Here is a 17705-nt window from a genome sequence, read left to right as displayed (position 1 = left end):
ATGGCAATTGAACAGGATCTTAAGTACATGGAGTATTTTATAGGAAAAGATGAAATAGTAAGCATACCAGGCAGAAGAAAGAGATTGTCTTTTATAGTTTCTTTCCTTTTTGATTTTAAAGCAAACCACAATTTCTAATGTAATTTAATTTATTGATATCAAGAATGGAAGTTTTCTACTTCTAAAATCATGGCACTATTATATGTTATCTCTGCCGCATGATATCCCATCTGTGTTTATATTCGCATATATATTCATTACATAAATGCTAAAGAAATGGGAACTTGTCCAGTTTCATAATTTGTAAAAATAGATCATTGTGCTTAAAAAGTTCTCTCAAGAACTTGTCTGTTTCTTTTCATTAGTTGTTCATTGTTTTTAAACTTGATTTTTACCTCATCCCCCTAATGTACTTCCACCTTAGTAGGCAAGACTCACACTCACAAAGATTCCAGAGCAAAAATCTATGTTGGGCCACTAACCCTAAGTGGGCTATAAAGTCTTTTGAATCTTCCTCATGAGTAAAAAAGTTGTGCTGGCTGTAAAGTTACAAGGAGAAGAGGAGAAGCTATGCTGACAAATGCAGAAACAATTTCATGAGGGGAAAACAAAAACAAGTCATCATTTTTCACAAGCTCATTTTTTGCTCGGACCTGTATTGTAAGCTTGCATTGTTCTCACACCCAATGATGAATATATGTTGACGCCTTTTTCTCCTTTAAAAATACACTTCCATCTGAGTTCTGTTTGTCACAAATGTTTAGACACACAGCTGTCTATCTGCAGTGGTTCTGCATACTTGTATGTTGAAGAGTGCATTCCAGTCAACGCTCTTTCTAAGCCAACAGTATAGTCTCTTCCTTTGTTCCTGATTCAAATCCCTTCTTCACTTTAAGAAATTGTTATTTGTGCATAGGGCTAATGAAAAACAGCAATCTAAACATGGCTTGGAAATCATAACCCAAACCTAAGGAATATTGTATTTTAATACCCTAAAAATTTAAATACTCTTGTCTGTAGTTCTTGCAAGGATAATACTTCTGAAATGAATAATACTAGGGTTGGGGGTGGGGAGGAAGGCACAGATGTTCTATAACAAAGTGTGAGGGGAAATAAAACTGTGTGGCTATGCACACTTTTAAAGAATGAGGAAAGTCAGCAAGCCTAACCCAAGCTGTGCTAAATATCAGTATCATGTCCTATGGAGACTCAGTAAGCAGAGTTTTGGTAAAAATGTGTGCTAAAGGCTTACAGCCATAGACTTCTATAAGAGGAGAAAATGTTACAGTTGAGACTTTTAAACTTAGTGAAATGTAATATGTTGCTTGTGGACTTAACAAGAAACCGTTTTAGGGTTCTTATTTGTAGGTCGCAGGAATCAACTCTGACTTACGGCTATCTTAAACAAAATGAGGAGCAAATTGATAGGATGCAGAGGACTCAAGTGATGCACAGGAGACTGGAAACCTGTTTGGGAAACAGACAGACTCCCCATTGGAGTATAGCAGCCAGAAGCCAGGAAAGTTGGATAACAGGACCAGTAGTCCGCGCTCTGATGCTGCAGGATCCGTGGCAGCCAACTGACACTTCCCACACACTCCATCACCCCAGGCCTTCTGCTGCCCAATCGCCCCCTTCTCCTACCCTGCTCAGTTCATGCTTACACTCTTGACAGTAACTACTTTCCATCTTCTCTATTCTCCTGAGTCCAGTGATGCTCCAATAGTTTGAAGAAACATAGTCCACCCAAGACCACTCTCACTTCTGACACCAATTGCAAGTTCCAAGAGTTTCCAAGACACCTTGAATTTTTACAAGTCACTAGAAGGGCTCATGGAACTCACTAACAGCTTACACTTGTGGTTATGTTTTATTTAAGGATAAAATGATACCAGTTAAAATCAGCCAACGGAAGGATTGCAGAGGGCAGAGTCTAGGGAAATACTGAATGCAGAGCCTCCATGATTCTCCCCCTACAGTCCAGACATTTTACTTTCCCTGCATTGATGTGTGACAGTGCTCATGGAGCACTGCCAACCAGGAAACTCACCTGAACCCCCGTGTCCAGAGCTTTTATCAGGGATCCATTGCATAGACATGACTGACTGATTACCCATGTGTTTGACCTCAGTCTCCAGGATGACTAATGCCTTATAACCCAAATCAAAGCCCCTATCCTAAATCAAATTGGCTATCTTTCTGACATTGCCAACTCTCACTCTAAATCATATTATTAGACTACCCTGTGTGACTCAAGACACCCAGACAAACAAAGACACGCCTGTCAGACAGGATATTCCAAGAGTTTAGAGAGACACCACTTCCCAAAAGCCAACATCAAAGGCCTATCCTCTTTGGGGGCAAAGTTAAAATCTTTTCAATACATATATCACCTTTGACACTTAGCTTTTAACAGTTGCCTTCATTTTGTATTTTACAGAGTTGATAGAAGCAACCAGATAATAGGATTTTCACACCTCACCCCACCAAACAGACTCCATCACCTGAACCTGCACACAGACTGTTCATGGTGCCTTCTGTTATGAGGGATGAGGATCTTTCTTTCTGTCTGAAACTAATCCCTGTACCTGTGCTCTGAATCCTACCCCCTGACTTTTCCAGGAACCTCATTCTTAGCAGCAAATGCATTCTCTTTCCTCGAAGCTCAGCATTTCTCTCTGTATTAACACATTTCCATTGACATGCAAATGTGCTTAACAGTCTTCTGACACAAAAATAACATTTCTCTAATCCTCAAGCACATCCTCAACTAGAGCCTTCAGGGCATGGCCTTTCCACTAGCATTGCTCTCCTGATGGTCACCAGTGACTTCCTTATTAAAAATTTCAAGGCACTCTTCAGTTTTATCATTGCGATCTCTTAGCAACCTCTAAAACTGTATTCAAATTCTAGAAATACTGTCTTATCTTGTTCTCTAGAAAAGTGTCTTATTATATTGACCTTACTCCTCAAATTTTTGGCTTTCTCAGAATGTCACTCAAATGTTGGAGTTCCTTCACCAACTACTCTGAACACTACTGTCCTCACTATGTGCTCTGTTCTGGGCAATTCCATTTGCATTCTTCCACTGTCATCTATACCTCCAGTTCCCCCGAATCTCCCAAGCTTCAGATCTACTTAGGTGGCTGTCATCTCCCTGCACCTCTCTTTTTGGATATTAGATAATCTCTTCAAAATCAATGTACCCAACTCAACTCACTACCTAGTTTTTTTCTCTGACGCACATCAAATCTGTTGCTCTGTTAATGCCTCTTGGTTTGAGGTTGGTATGGTAAACTTCATGGCTCACAGCAGAAACATGGGAATCCTGTTTGATTATCCCCTCATTTTCCATGGAAAATGACTTGCACTTCCATCATCTAGCACAGGGTTTACCACAATAGGTTTTTGAAGAAGTCAATGGCCATAAACATGAGACTCGAAATAAAAGCTAAGGATTAGCTGAGGAAGAATTTACATTCCAGGCTACTGGTTTTGTCCATGGAAGCTTTTTTAAAAAAGGAAGTAACATAATGAGACCTTACAATTTTTAGATAGCCACGACGCCAGCTCCAAAGGGCACTGATAATATTTTTTTTCATCTGGCTTTTGACATTTTTGCTGGATTATGTATTGTAATATACCTTTCACTTGTATTCCCTTTAGTTACAGAGATTACAGTTATAACCACTGCATAAACATTTTCCTTTGGCGAGATTTACCTAGTGGGAGCTTATATTAGTCTTCGCACTAAGAACGGGGTCTCTTTATTACATTAGAATTTACACAGTACTGGGTGCCTGGGTGGCTCAGTGGTTGAGCGTCTGCCTTGGGCTCAGGTCATGAGCCCGGGGTTCTGGGATAGAGACCCACACTGGTCTCCCTGCAGGGAGCCTGCTTCTCCCTCTACCTATGTCTCTGCCTTTCTCTGTGTGTCTCTCATGAATAAATAAATAAAATCTTTTTTTAAATAAATAAATTCTTTAAAAAAATTTTGCAAAGTACATTCACATGAAAACTTCATTTCGTCATTGAGGTGAGCTCTGTGAATACCCATTTTATTGATGAAATAAGTGAGACCCAAAGAGTTTAAAGACATGCTAGCCATAGAAAAATGCTAGTGGAGGTAAATCTCACTAACGCCGATGCATTAGCTGGGCCATGTGAAATCGCCATTCTTGTAGGTAAAAATAAAATGGTTGGATATTGACAATTTCATATGGTTTAACCTAATACATCTTGAAATAATTAAGTGACAACAAAAGACAGAGTACACATAATCAATTGTCAAAATGAGTGACAAATATAATGAATGCTATGGACAGACAATAATCACATCAACTCAGGATGAATGTAAAAAAACTTAGTTATTAATCTTTCTTCTGTGACTGTCTCCTTTAGTTAATTTCTCCCTCAGAGAAGTGCCAATATTTATTCAGTGTCCTGAGTCAAGTGTATGTTACCACTTGAAGATGCTGCCATAACTCTTGGAGTTAGTAGCACACATTGAAACCTACATCTCCCCATCTCTACTTTCACCATGTCATTCCTCCCATTGTTCTCACATTAAAAACTCTAGATTTCTCTGGACCACATTCTTCTCTTTCTTTTCCCAGGCCATCTTTCTGAGACCATGTTCTTGACCTCATTAATACAATTTCTTTTTAAAAAATGACTACAACTTTCAAAATTCCAGCATAGCCTATCTTAACTAGCAGTACAGGTTTTTTTTTTTTAAGAATAACTTTTACATTGTAGTAGAAATGCATGAAAAAATGCACATATTGTAAGTGTATGGCTCAGTACATTTTCACAAAGTTAGCAGACTCATGTAAACTACATCTAGGGAAGAAACACAGTATTGGTAATAATCCAGACGTTTCCTCATGCCTGGTCCCAGTGACTCCTACTTTAGACCATGACTCTTCTCTCCTATCACCACAGAGTAATTTTGCCTTTTTTGAACCTTGTATGAATGGGATTTTTTTCTCAACAATTTGTGAGATTTATTTTATTATATAATATATTATATGATACAGTAGTTCATTCTTTTTTATTATTTTAAAGTATTCCATTAAATAAACATGCTGCATTATTTTCAGTTTATGGCTTCTAGGAATCTTGGGGCTATTAATATTCTTGTACATGTATTCTGGTGCATGGATACACATATTTCTGTTGAGTATATACCCAGGAGTGGTGGATATAATTTCTGCTTCAGTAGATAATGCCAAGAATTCTTCCAAAGTGTTTGAAATAATTTATACTCTTCTTCACTGAGTTAGTTGCTAGTCTTATTAATACTGAAATTCCCATGGGAGTGTAATAATACCTCATTGTGGTTTTAATTTGTAGTTTGCTAACATGAATGAAGTAGGAAAACATCATATTTATTAACCATTTTGATATCTACTTTCAAAAATGCCAATTCAAGCTTTTTCTTTAAAAAAAAAAGTGCCTGTTCCTTGATAACTCCTAGGAGTTACATATTCTGAATAGAAGTATTTTGCCCAACATTGCTAGTGTTGTATTTGTATTGCCACTCTTTTAAATCATTCTGTATTTTTCCAATTCTCTTATTGGTATATTTTGGAGAATTGGGTATATTACTTTTAATATAGCCTGGTTTACCAAACTTCTCCTTATGGCTAATAGGATTTGTATAGGAAATTTTTATTTATCTTCAAGACTGTGAACACATTACCCTATGCTATTTTCTGGAAGCTTTATGATTTTTAAGCTTTCACAATTAGATATATGTCCATTTAGAGTTGGTTTTTGTTTGTTGTGTGAGACAAGAGAATTCATTTTTTTCCACGTGAAGAGCAAATGGTCCTACTAATATTTATGAAGAAGACTGTCAAAGCTTTACCCACTATTCTGGAATGTCAACTTGGTCACAAAGTGAATGTCCATATGTATATGAATATGTTTCTGGATTTTTATACTATTCTATTGGTCTATTTTTATGTCTTTAAGCTAATACCATACTGTCTTTTGGGGGGGAGGGTACAGAGGGAGAGAGAGAATCCCAACCTGACCCTTGCTGAGTGTGGAGCTGACATGGGCTTGATCTCAACCCTGAGATCATGACCTAAGCTGGACACAACTGACTGAACCACCAAGGCACTTGTAATACCGTACTGTCTTAACTGTTGCTTATTTATATCTGGAAATGAAATCATTCAACTCTATTCTTTCTCATGATTGCCTTGCCTATTCTTAGCCACATGCATCTTCATATAAATTTTACAATCAGCTTTAGAATCTTTGCAAAAAATGAAAATAACAAAAACAAACAAAAAACAAAAACCTAAATACCATGCTAGGATTTTCACTGGGATTATATCAAACCAAATGAATATGGAAAGGACTGACATCTTCATAGTATTGATTCTTTCAGTCCATGTACAATAATATATCTGGATAATATTCTGCAGGATTTTTGTGTTGCAGTCTTAACTATATTTCATAGATTTATTTTGAGACATTTGATGTTTCTTGGTATTAAGATAAACTGTATTATGTAAAAAAATATTCCAACTGGTTTATTGCTGTGATAGAGAAATGTAGTCACTTTTTATACCTTAGTCCTGTAGCCAATTAATTTACTAAATGCACATAATGAGGCATATAGGTGGTAGATTTTAAATTTTTCTTTTTTTTTTTTTTTGAGGGGGGAGGGCAAAGGGAAAGAGAGTGGGAGAGAATCTTAAGAAGGTCTCTGACCAGCACAGAACCCCACATGGGGATCAATCTCACAACCCTGAGATCATGACCTGAACAGGAATCAAGAGTCAGAGGCTTAAATGACTGAGCCACCCAAGCACCCCTAAGATTTTTCATGCAATCTGCAAATATTAATATTTTTATTTCACTTTTAAAACTTACACATTTCTCTTGCTAATTGCACAGGTGAGAACCTCCAACCCATTGTTGATAGATGTGGTGTTCCTGGATATTTTTGTGTCTTTCCTAATTTAATTTGGGGAAGTTTGTTAATATTCTAATGTTAAGTATAATATTTACTTTTTTTAGATACCTTATATCAAATTAAGTTTTTCTCTTTACTTTTCTTCTTTCCATTTTTGTTGTTGTTTCATTTAATATTGTTATTAAATTATGAATGCATGACGAATTTTTATATTTCCATTTCATTTTCTCTCTGTCTCTCTCTGTTTTTGTTTTTCTTTGTCCACCTCTCTCATTGCCTTCCACCCCTCAACATCTACTGGGAATATAAAAATGTAATTGTTCTCTTCAAGTTTCTTAATGTGGTTGATACATGGATGGGCTTTTAAAAGTTAAATTAACCTCACACTCCTGGAATACATCCACCTTAGTGGTGATAAAATTTTCTTTCCATGTATATTCTTGAACTTAATTTCTAATATTTATAAGATTTGTTTCTAATATTTGTTTAGGGTTTTGCATCTATGTTAATGAGTGATATTAATGTGTAATTTTCCTATCTGGTATTGTTCTGGAGAATTTGAAAGCATCTCATGCTGGTTTCACAAAATTAGTTTGGAAAGGCTCTCCTTTCTTTGTTGTTTAAAAATTGGATAAGATTCATGATATTTCCTTTTTTAAATATTGAGAACTCACCAGTGAAGCCATTTGAGATTATGTCACTTATTTCTGGGAAGATTCTTAATCATCAGTGTAATTTCCATTCAAATTTATTAGTTTTTATTATATTACAGTTTTCTAAGAACATACCTATTTCATGTAAGCAAATATACTGGCACAGATTTGTTGAAGACACTTTTCAATGATCATTATAATGCCCACAGGATCTGTACTCTCTTTTTCACACTGACATTGGTAGTCTCTGCCCTTGATTTTTTTTTTTTTTTTTAATGATAGTCACAGAGAGAGAGAGAGGCAGAGACACAGGCAGAGGAAGAAGCAGGCTCCATGCACCGGATGCCCGATGTGGGATTCGATCCCGGGTCTCCAGGATCGCGCCCTGGGCCAAAGGCAGGCACCAAACCGCTGCACCACCCAGGGATCCCTCTGCCCTTGATTTTTAATTTAAAAGTTTGTAGATCAGTTTGTCAGTTTAGTTTTTAAAGAACTAAGTATGATTAAGTTTATTTTAAATATTGTTTTAGGATTTCTGTTTGTCCTCTTCTCTTATTTTCTTCTAAATTATATGAATTCAATTTAATATTCTTTGCCTAACTTAAGATACATGAAAAAATGATTTTTAGCCTTTATTCTTTTGTTTCATATCTATAAAGGATAAGCATTTTCCTTGTAGGTATGGCTTTATTTGGGTCCCATGTGTTCAATATATTCCAAACTATTATTATTGTTATTCAATTAAAAGTATTTCCAAATTTTCTTTTTTTAAATTTTAATTTAAATTCCAGTTAGTTAATCCACAGTATAATATTATTTTCAGATGTGGTGTACACTATAGTGATTCAACATTTCCACACATCACCCAGTGCTCAACACAAGTGCATTCCTTAATCCTCATCACCTATTTCACCCAACTCCCACCTACCTCCCCTCTGGTAACCACCACTTTGTTCTCTATAGTTAAGAGTCTATTTCTTGTTTTTTCTCTCTTTTTACCCTTTTCTCATTTTTTTTTTTTGGTTTCTTAAATTCGACGTGTTATTTCACTTAGCATAATATTCTCTAGCTTCATCCACTTTTGTTGCAAATGGCAAGATTTTATTCTTTTTTATGGCTGAGTAATATTCAAAGTTTCATTTTGATTTTCTCCTAGATCTATGAGTTATTTAAAAGTTGCCAAATACTTTTAGAATTCTTTAGGTACCTTTTGGTTAATGAGTTCTAGTTAATTCTACACTTCTCAGAGCACATACCCCATATAATTTTAATCAGCATGTATCTAACAAATCTTACTCTTTCAGGCTGATGTTATGGTCAGTTATAAGAAAGAGTCCATGCTCAGCTAAGAAAATGATGTAACTTGCAGCTGTTGATCACAGTGTTATATGTATGTTGATTAGATCTCTTTCATTAATCATATTATTTACATCTTCCATATCCTTACTGATTTGTGTCCATGGCTCTGCCATTTAATGAGAATAGTACACAAAAGTTTTCCAATGATTATAGATTATCTTTTTGTCCTTTTAGTTCTTTCATTTTTTCTTTCATATATTTTAAATCTGAGTTATCCATTCATACAAACTTAGGAGTATTGTGTCTTCCTGGTAAATCACGAGTAATATTTCCTTCTTTACTATGTAATCATCTCATATCAGTATATCTAATTAGTCTTCTGACTTTTTATGAATAGGAGATCTATAGACATATTTTTTGTACATTTAAAGGGAGTGAATGGGTGACGGGCACTGGGGGTTATTCTGTATGTTAGTAAATTGAACACCAATAAAAAAAAAATAAATAAAAAAAAAAAAGAAAAAAAGAAAAAAAAAAAAGGAAGCCAGGAAAAAAAAAAATAAAGTGTAGATTTTATAAGCAGCATATAGTTGTTTTTAATCCCAGTTTGACAATATTTAATTTTGAATGATTTAGTTCATTTACATTTAACTATTTACATGTTTCAGTTTAAGTCTACCATTTTTCTATTAGTTTTACATTTGTTTCATCTGTTCTATTTTTCTCTATTTCCTGCCTTTTTAAAAAATAATCATAGTATTTATTGGTCTTAATAGACTATTTTTTAAGTGTTTTCTTTTAATTCTGGGAGAGTAAACATAGTGTTATGTTAGCTTCTCAAGTGTACAATAGAGTGATTCAGCAATTCTATACAGTACTCAATGCCCATCATGATATGTGCTCTTTAATCCCCATCACCTAGTTCACCCATACCTCAACCCATCTCCCCTCTGATAAACATCTGTTCTCTATAGTTAAAAGTCTGTATCTTTCTTTTTTTAAAAGAGTCTGTTTCTTTCTCTCTCTCTCTTTCTCTCTCTCTCTCTCTGTATCTTGCTCTTTTTTCCTTTGAATAGACTATTTTTTGAACAGTTTTAGTTTCACAGCAAAATTGAGAGAAAGAGAGTCTCCATATACACTCTGCCCCCTTGCATAGCCTCCCTTTTATCAATATTCACCATCAGAGTGGAATATACATTACAGTTGATAAGCCACACTGACTCATCCTTATCACCCAAAAGCCAGTGATTACATTTGGGTTCACTCTTGGTGTTGTATATTTTATGGGTTTGGAAATGTGTCCACCATTTTGTTTTTTATACAGAATAGTTTCATGGCCCTAAAAATCCTTTGTGCTCTGCCTACTTATCCTCTTTCCACCACTACCTCCTGGTAGCTACTGACCTTTACTTCATAGTTATTCCTTTTTCAGAGGCATATTCATATATGGCCATTGTGGCTAATTTCAAATAGTTGGAATCATGCAGTATGAAGCATTTTCACATTAGCTTCTTTCACTTAATAATATGCCTTTAGGTTTTCTCCATGTCCTTTTATGGTTTGAGCCCTATTTATTTTTACACTGAATAATATTTCATTGTCTGTATGTACATGGTTTATTTATGCATTCGCCTACTGAAGGGGTTCTTGGTTGCTTCCAAGTCTTGGCAATGAATAAAATTGTTATAGACATCACTCTGTAGGAATTTTTTTTTTATTTTTCCAACTCATTTGGGTAAATAGCAAGAAATCAGACTGCTGAATCATTTGATATGTTTAGTTTCATAAGAAATTGCCAAACAATCTACCAGAGTGGGTGTATCATTTTGTTTTCCCTCTGGCAATGAAAGAAAACTCCTGTAGTTTCACATCCTCACCAGAATTTGGTGCTGCCGGTGTTTTTGAATTGGGTCATTCTGATAGAAGTGTAATGGTATCTCATTATTGTTTTTATTTATAATTCTCTAAAGAGATGTGATATTGAATGCCATTTGTCTGTTAAGGTCTCTAGTCCGTGTTTTAATTGGGTTTTTCATTTTCTTATTGTTGAGTCTTAAGAATTCTTGGAATATTTTGGACAGCAATCTTTTATCACATGTCTCTTTTGCAAATATTTTTTTCTCAGTCTGTGCCTTGTCTTCTTACTCTTGACATTGTCTTTTGCAGATCCCAAGTTTTCAGTTTTAATGAAGTCCAGTATATGAATTATTTATTTCATAGGTTGTGACTTTGATATTGTATCTACAAAGTCATCATCCTATTCAAGATCCTCTAGGTTTTCTCCTCTGCTATTCTCTAGGAGTTTTACAATTACATATTTTACATATGTAAAATTATCATCTATTATCATCTTGAATTAACTTTGTCAAGGTGTAAGGTCTGTGTCCAGATTCTTTTGTATTTGTATTTGTATTTGGCATAAGGAGGTTGAGTGTTTCCAGCACCATTTGTTGAAAAGACTCTCTTATCTCCACTGCAGTATCTGTGCTCCTCTGTCTAAAAGTAATTGACCATATTTATGGGGATCTATTTCTTGACTCTCTCCTCTTTTCCCTTGATCTATTTATCTAGTCTTTTGCCAATATCACACTGTCTTGGTTACTGCACTTTTTTTTTAAAGATTTTATTTATTTATTCATGAGAGACACAGAGAGAGAGAGAGAGGTAGAGACATAGGCAGAGGGAGAAGCAGGCTCCATGCAGAGAGCTTGACGTGGGACTTGATCCCGGGTCTCCAGGATCATGCCCTGGGTTGAAGGCAGCACTAAACTGCTGAACCACCCGGGCTGCCCTTACTGCACCTTTTAGTAAATCTTGAGGTCAGGATTTTAGTAAATCTTGAGGTCAGGTCAGGTTCTTCAATATTGAGTCTTATGCCTTCCCATATAAACATTAAACTATATTTGCAGGTATACAGAAAATAATTACAGAGGATTTTGATTGGGATTATATTAAATCTATAGATCAATTTGGGAATAACCAACATTTAAGAATATGGGTTTTCTTCTCCATAACTATGGAATATCTATCCATTTATTTAAGTCTTGTTTGATTTCTTTTATCAGAGTTTTGTAGTTTTTCTCATATAGTTTATGTATATATTTTGTTAGATTTATACCTAATTATTTCATTTTCTCAAAGTAATGTGCTAATTTAAGTGGCAATATGATTTTTTAATAGCAATGTGTTGTTGCTGCTGTTATTTTTGTAGTTTCAAGGTTTTTGTTTAATTCCAGTTAGTTAACATACAGTGTAATATTAGCTTTAGGTATGGAATTTAGTGATTTATCAGTTACATACAATACTCTGTGCTCATCACAAGTACCTTCCTTAATACCCATCACTCCTTTAACCTGTCCCCAGCACCCACTTCCTCTCCAGCAACCCTTAGTTTTTCTCTAAACTTAAGAGTCTGTTTTATGGTTTGCCTCTCTCTTTTTTCTGCCACCTATGTTCATTTGCGTTGTTCCTTAAATTCCACGAATATGGTATTTGTCTTTCTTTAACTGGCTTATTTCACTAAGCATGATACTCTTTAGCTCTATCTACATTGTTGCAAGTGGCAAGATTTCATTCTGTTATATGACTGAGTAATACTCCATTGTATATTTACACATCTTTCATTACCCATTCATCAGTGGACAGACATTTGGGCTTTTTTCATAATTTGGCTATTGAAATGGCAATGTGTTTTTAATGTCAAATTCTACTTGTTCATTGCTAATATGTAGGAAAGTTATTGGCTTTATTTGTATTACCTTTATAACCTGCAAACTTGCTACAATCACTTATTAATTCTAGAAGCACTTTGTATTGTTGATTTTTTCATCTGTAAACGTTTTATTTCTTCCTCTCCATTCTTCTGTTGCCTTATCTAATACTGCATTTATTTTTTGCCATTCCTTTGGCCCTTTTTATGAACTTTTCATTCTTATGATGTCTTAGTGTTCCTAAATACATGAGAATTTATCTTAGAAACAGTATAGTCTACCTTAAACTAGATTTTTTCCAATTTCAGAGACTTTAACACACATTAATACAATGTGGTTTTTCCCTGCCATTTGATTTTTTGAAATTAGTTATTTTAATTGTATGTGTATATTAAACCGCAGAAGACATTGCAATGATTATTTTCATAGTAAATATTTAGATTTACCAGTTTTTACTCTTCATTTCTTCCTGCATTTCCACATTGTCATCTGAGATTGTTTGCAGTCTGCTTGCAGACTTTTTTGAACATTTTTTGGTCATTTTTTTAAGTCTACCATTTAAAAAAAAAATCTGTTTTTCTTTTTCTGAAAATGATTTAATTTCACCTTCATTTTTAAGAAAGCTTTCACTGGCTATAGGATTTTAATTACATTACATTTTTAAAAAGTGTTGAGCATTATCATCTTAGTATCTTTTATATGTGGTTTTGAGTTGAGAAGTTAGCTTTTAGTTGCTCTTTTGAAAGTGAACCTTCTACCTTTCTCCTCTTCTTGGTACTTTTAATATCCATTTGAGGTTCAACCACTTTCACTGGATTTGCATTTTTTATAATCCTGTTTAGGTTTTGTCCTATCTCTAAAACTTATTAAATCATTTAATTTTTTTAATTCCCAAAGGAACATTTCCTTAAACATTACTCTGTCAAATTTTGTCTCTTCTTTTCTTCTGGGATTCCAATTACATGTATATTTTCAGGCTCTGTAAATTTCTTCTCCTCATTGCAATATTCCCTATAGGTTTTTTTCTCTGTGTGTCAGTCTGATATTCTCTACTAATCTATTTCAGTTAATATATTTCCATTTTTCCAGTGTTTTACCTGCTGCTGATATCATTTGATTTTTAATTACATCTTTAGTTTTTTCTACTGTGTACATTTGATTCTTTGTATGTGTTCAGCTTCCCTTTTGAAACTTTCCATCATGTGATACATTTTTATCCTATTAATCACAGTATTTTATCATCTGTGTTTAATAACTCCAATCATCTGTGGATCTTCTTCTATTATTTCTTTTTGTCTTTATTTTGGTCCCATCTCTTGGTATGTCTAAGGACTTTTGATAAAATTTTGTTGGAAAACTTGATATGAAATATGGTTGAGGCTTGAAATGAAGGTTCTTTGCCCAGAGATCATTTATTTTTACTTTTGGAGTCTATAAGTATAGAAATATTTTACTTCAGTCTGGTTTGGAGTTGATCTGATTTGATGCTGAATTCAGTCTTTGTGAGTGCTGGTTCATTTTCAAGCCAGCCTTACATTTAAGGTATAACCCTTCCATGGCCCCAAGTAAAAGGCTGGGTTGTTCTTCAGTATATTCCCCTTGGCGTCTCCTAGACCCTAACTTTGTCTCCCCAGCATTGTAAGACTGCCAAAACCTCTGATCATTTTCTTCTTACTTGGCCACCACTTATAATAAGCAAATTTTTTTTGAAAGAGAAAGCAACATGGAATGTTGTGCCTATGTCTCCCTAGAATCCTGATTTGTCAATCTTGACCACAATGATAGGTCTGAAATACATTATTTTTTTTAACTTCATGGGTCTACTTGAAGCTTTCCTCAGCTCCTCAGCTTCTTAGCTGCTACTTTATCTTAAATGCTCAGTCTCTCAGCTCATCTTGCCTAAGAAGCAAATGCCTTCAGTGGAAAAGCAGAGCCAATGTTGACTCACTTGAATAGGTTTCCATTTCCAAGATCTTGGCTCCTCGAGTTTTGGCTCCCTGGATAGCTCTCTGATTCCATATTTTATCCAGATTTTATCTAGTTATTCCTGGCAGGAGGATTGGTCTGATCTTAGCTGGGATTTAGTACATCTTTGCCAGAAATGGATTCTGAATCTCCAAGTCACTAAGAGCTTAGATATCATCAACTTCTATGTCTTTTGTGAACTTCTAACCCATCTTTTTGCACTATCATTCATCCTTGGAATAAATATTCTTATGGCAGAAAACATACCTAGATTCAAATAGTGGCTTTGTCATTTACTAGCTATGTGACCTCTTGACATGTTACCTAAATTAACAATTAGTTTCCCTCATCTTTAAATGAGGGATGATAATACAAAGGGATTACTAACTAATGCTGCTTTAAAATTAAATGTGATAATGTACAAGAACTGATTAAGAAATTCTCTTAATGGACTTTTCAATATGAACTTCTAATCCCAGCTTTCATGATTTTGCTTGGGTATTAGAGAGTTGTGAATGTCAGATAAACCACCAAGATATTTGTAGTATAATTATGCAATATTTGAAACATACTTATATATCCTTATAATTGTCTTTTATATAAAATCCCAATTTAACTGGCATCCTGTATTTATCTGGCAAACTTATGTTAATTTGTCTTTTTTCATTTCCATCTATATGTCTCACCCCATCCTTGCCCATTGTCCCTTGCAAGTTTCAATTGATGTGTCTTTCTTATTATTCTTTTCTAGCTTTCAAAATTCTCATTAAAAATTGGATGCCTAGATTTCTCAGTCGATTAAGCATCCTACTCTTGATTTTGGCTCAAGTCATGATCTCAGAGTCATGATCACAGGGTTGTGAGTTTGAGCTCCACCTCAAGCTCCCCACTCAATGGGGAGTCTACTTGAAATCTCTCTCTTCCTCTCCTTTTGTCCCTCCCCCTTGTTCTCTCTCTCTCTCTCATATAAATAAATAAATCTTTCAAAAAACTCTCATAAAAAGGCATAATAGAGTTACTATCTAGTTAACATTGTGTCCCTGATCTTACCTATTGTACAAACACCCCTCCTAACTACGTTTCACACTTTGGTATATGTACACCACAACCAATATTTTTATTTCATTTCCCATGGTATGTCTGGAACACTGTAGATACTGAATTTATTTGTAATTTTTAGCCAAACTTCTCTTCTTACAGCCTAAGCTTTTCGTGTCACCCCCTTACCACTACCACACACACATACATACACACACACACACACACACACACATGCACACACACACAGTCTCCCTAGTGGCCCAAAAGGAAAAAAAAAATCCTTGATGTGGAAGAGTGGCCTTTCAAAATCATTATTTTCCTCCAGGACTCAGAATTAAGCTCTAGTCTTACCTGATCTCTTGCAGTCAGCAGCCACTGCCCATGTGTGGCCATCAGCACTAAAAATATGGCTAGTCTGAATTGAAGTGTATGTAAGTGAAAAATGCACATGGAATTTCAAAGACTTTGTTATACCCCCCCCATGACATAAAGATGTCATTAATATTGTTTTATATAGATTATATGTTAAAATAGTAAGATTAATTCCAGCTATATTTTAATTTTTTGTATGGTTATTTGAAAATATAAAATTATACACAAAGCTTATATTATGTTTCTATCATATAGTGTTTTTCTGAATTGTCCTGGGCTCTTTCCCATAGGCCTTTGAGCATAAATTCACTACCTCCTAAAATTCTGTCCATTTATGGATAAAAGAGGTCTATGAAGCAGTCCCTGAATCCCCACTATGTTCCTAGGGAATGGTATAAATAAGTCTAACAAACACATTATTGTAAGTGCAACAGTCATGTGTTGTTTCTAAACACTAGGCTGAGCTTTTCTAAGTAAATGAAAGGTAATTGGTTTAATGATTCTGGTTGATCAATGGATGATGAAATTTAATTGTCTGCTACCTTTGGCACCGTATTTGGCAGATCCATTTGGTTAACAAATGGTCCCATTTCTCATATACAATATTTTGCTCTTATTCTTGTTTTATCTTTTACTTTATTACTTCTTGTGCTATCTTAAAAGGGACTTTTACCTGGACTGTTTAAACACTTTCCTGCTATATTCCCTGCTCTTGGAATTAGTCTACTTTGCCTCATATGTCATGTTTTTCATTTTATTTTGGCTCCCTGCCTGAATTTTCTAGAATGCGTTCCCACACATTGTGCCTAAAGCCCCATGACATATCCTATAACCTCTGCTCAGTCAGGCTCCTCAGTATAAAATACTGGTTTGCATGTAGCTGTTTCCTAATACTCAGAAGCCCGAAATTACAAGGATAGCACTTGTTGTCCATGTATTTTATTGTCTGCTGGTCTGCAACTCTCGATCTATCTTGCTTTATTGTCCATGCTTCCAGCTTCTCTATCAACACAAGAGTGCACATACAACTTGTCCTCCTGCATACATACAAATGCACATCAATTTAACTTCAAATCTATAAAACATGGCTATTTTAACAATCAACTAAAGTGCCATCAAACTCTAAATCATTTCACAGAGAATTTTCACTTTGTTATTTGGGGATTTCATTTAACTTCTTTATTTGCTTGTTCTCTCATATGCTGGGCATTTGTCTAATGGAGGTGCTTTAAAAATCAAATTGATATAAATAAGGCATTTTTATTAGCAAAGCAAATTATTAAGTATTGTGAGAAATCAATTTGTAAGCAAGCAAAGGAAGCATTCAACACTATGAATTATTTGTTATATGTCAATTGACTGTTTTGTTTTCATCTTGAAAGGAGTTTCTTCCATGTCTTCAGTCCATGGAGGCTGGAGAAGAAAAGGGATGCAAAGACATGTATAAAAATAAGAGCTGGCCATTGCCTTCTGCAAGAGTAGAATTTATTTGTGGAGAAAAGGCCATAAGAAATACAAAAGAAATGTCAAAGTTGGGAAGAGAATGGGAGTTACAGGGGAAAAAATTGCCAGAGCACAAAAAAAGGTAGAAGATGAAGCCCCTTCCAGCTGGGATTGTTCCAAAAAGGTTTGGTGGAGGATGGTGGCTTGAGTGGGGTGCTAATATGAGACTGGAGAAGGTGTTCAGGGAAGGGGGGTAGTAGGCCAAAGAAGCATGGAGGCAGCAAATGA

This window comes from Canis lupus, chromosome 11 (assembly GCF_048164855.1).
Source record: "Canis lupus baileyi chromosome 11, mCanLup2.hap1, whole genome shotgun sequence".
In the NCBI taxonomy this organism is placed as follows: Eukaryota; Metazoa; Chordata; class Mammalia; order Carnivora; family Canidae; genus Canis; species Canis lupus.
The sequence above is the reverse complement of the archived record's forward strand: the minus strand, read 5'-3'. Positions refer to the sequence as shown.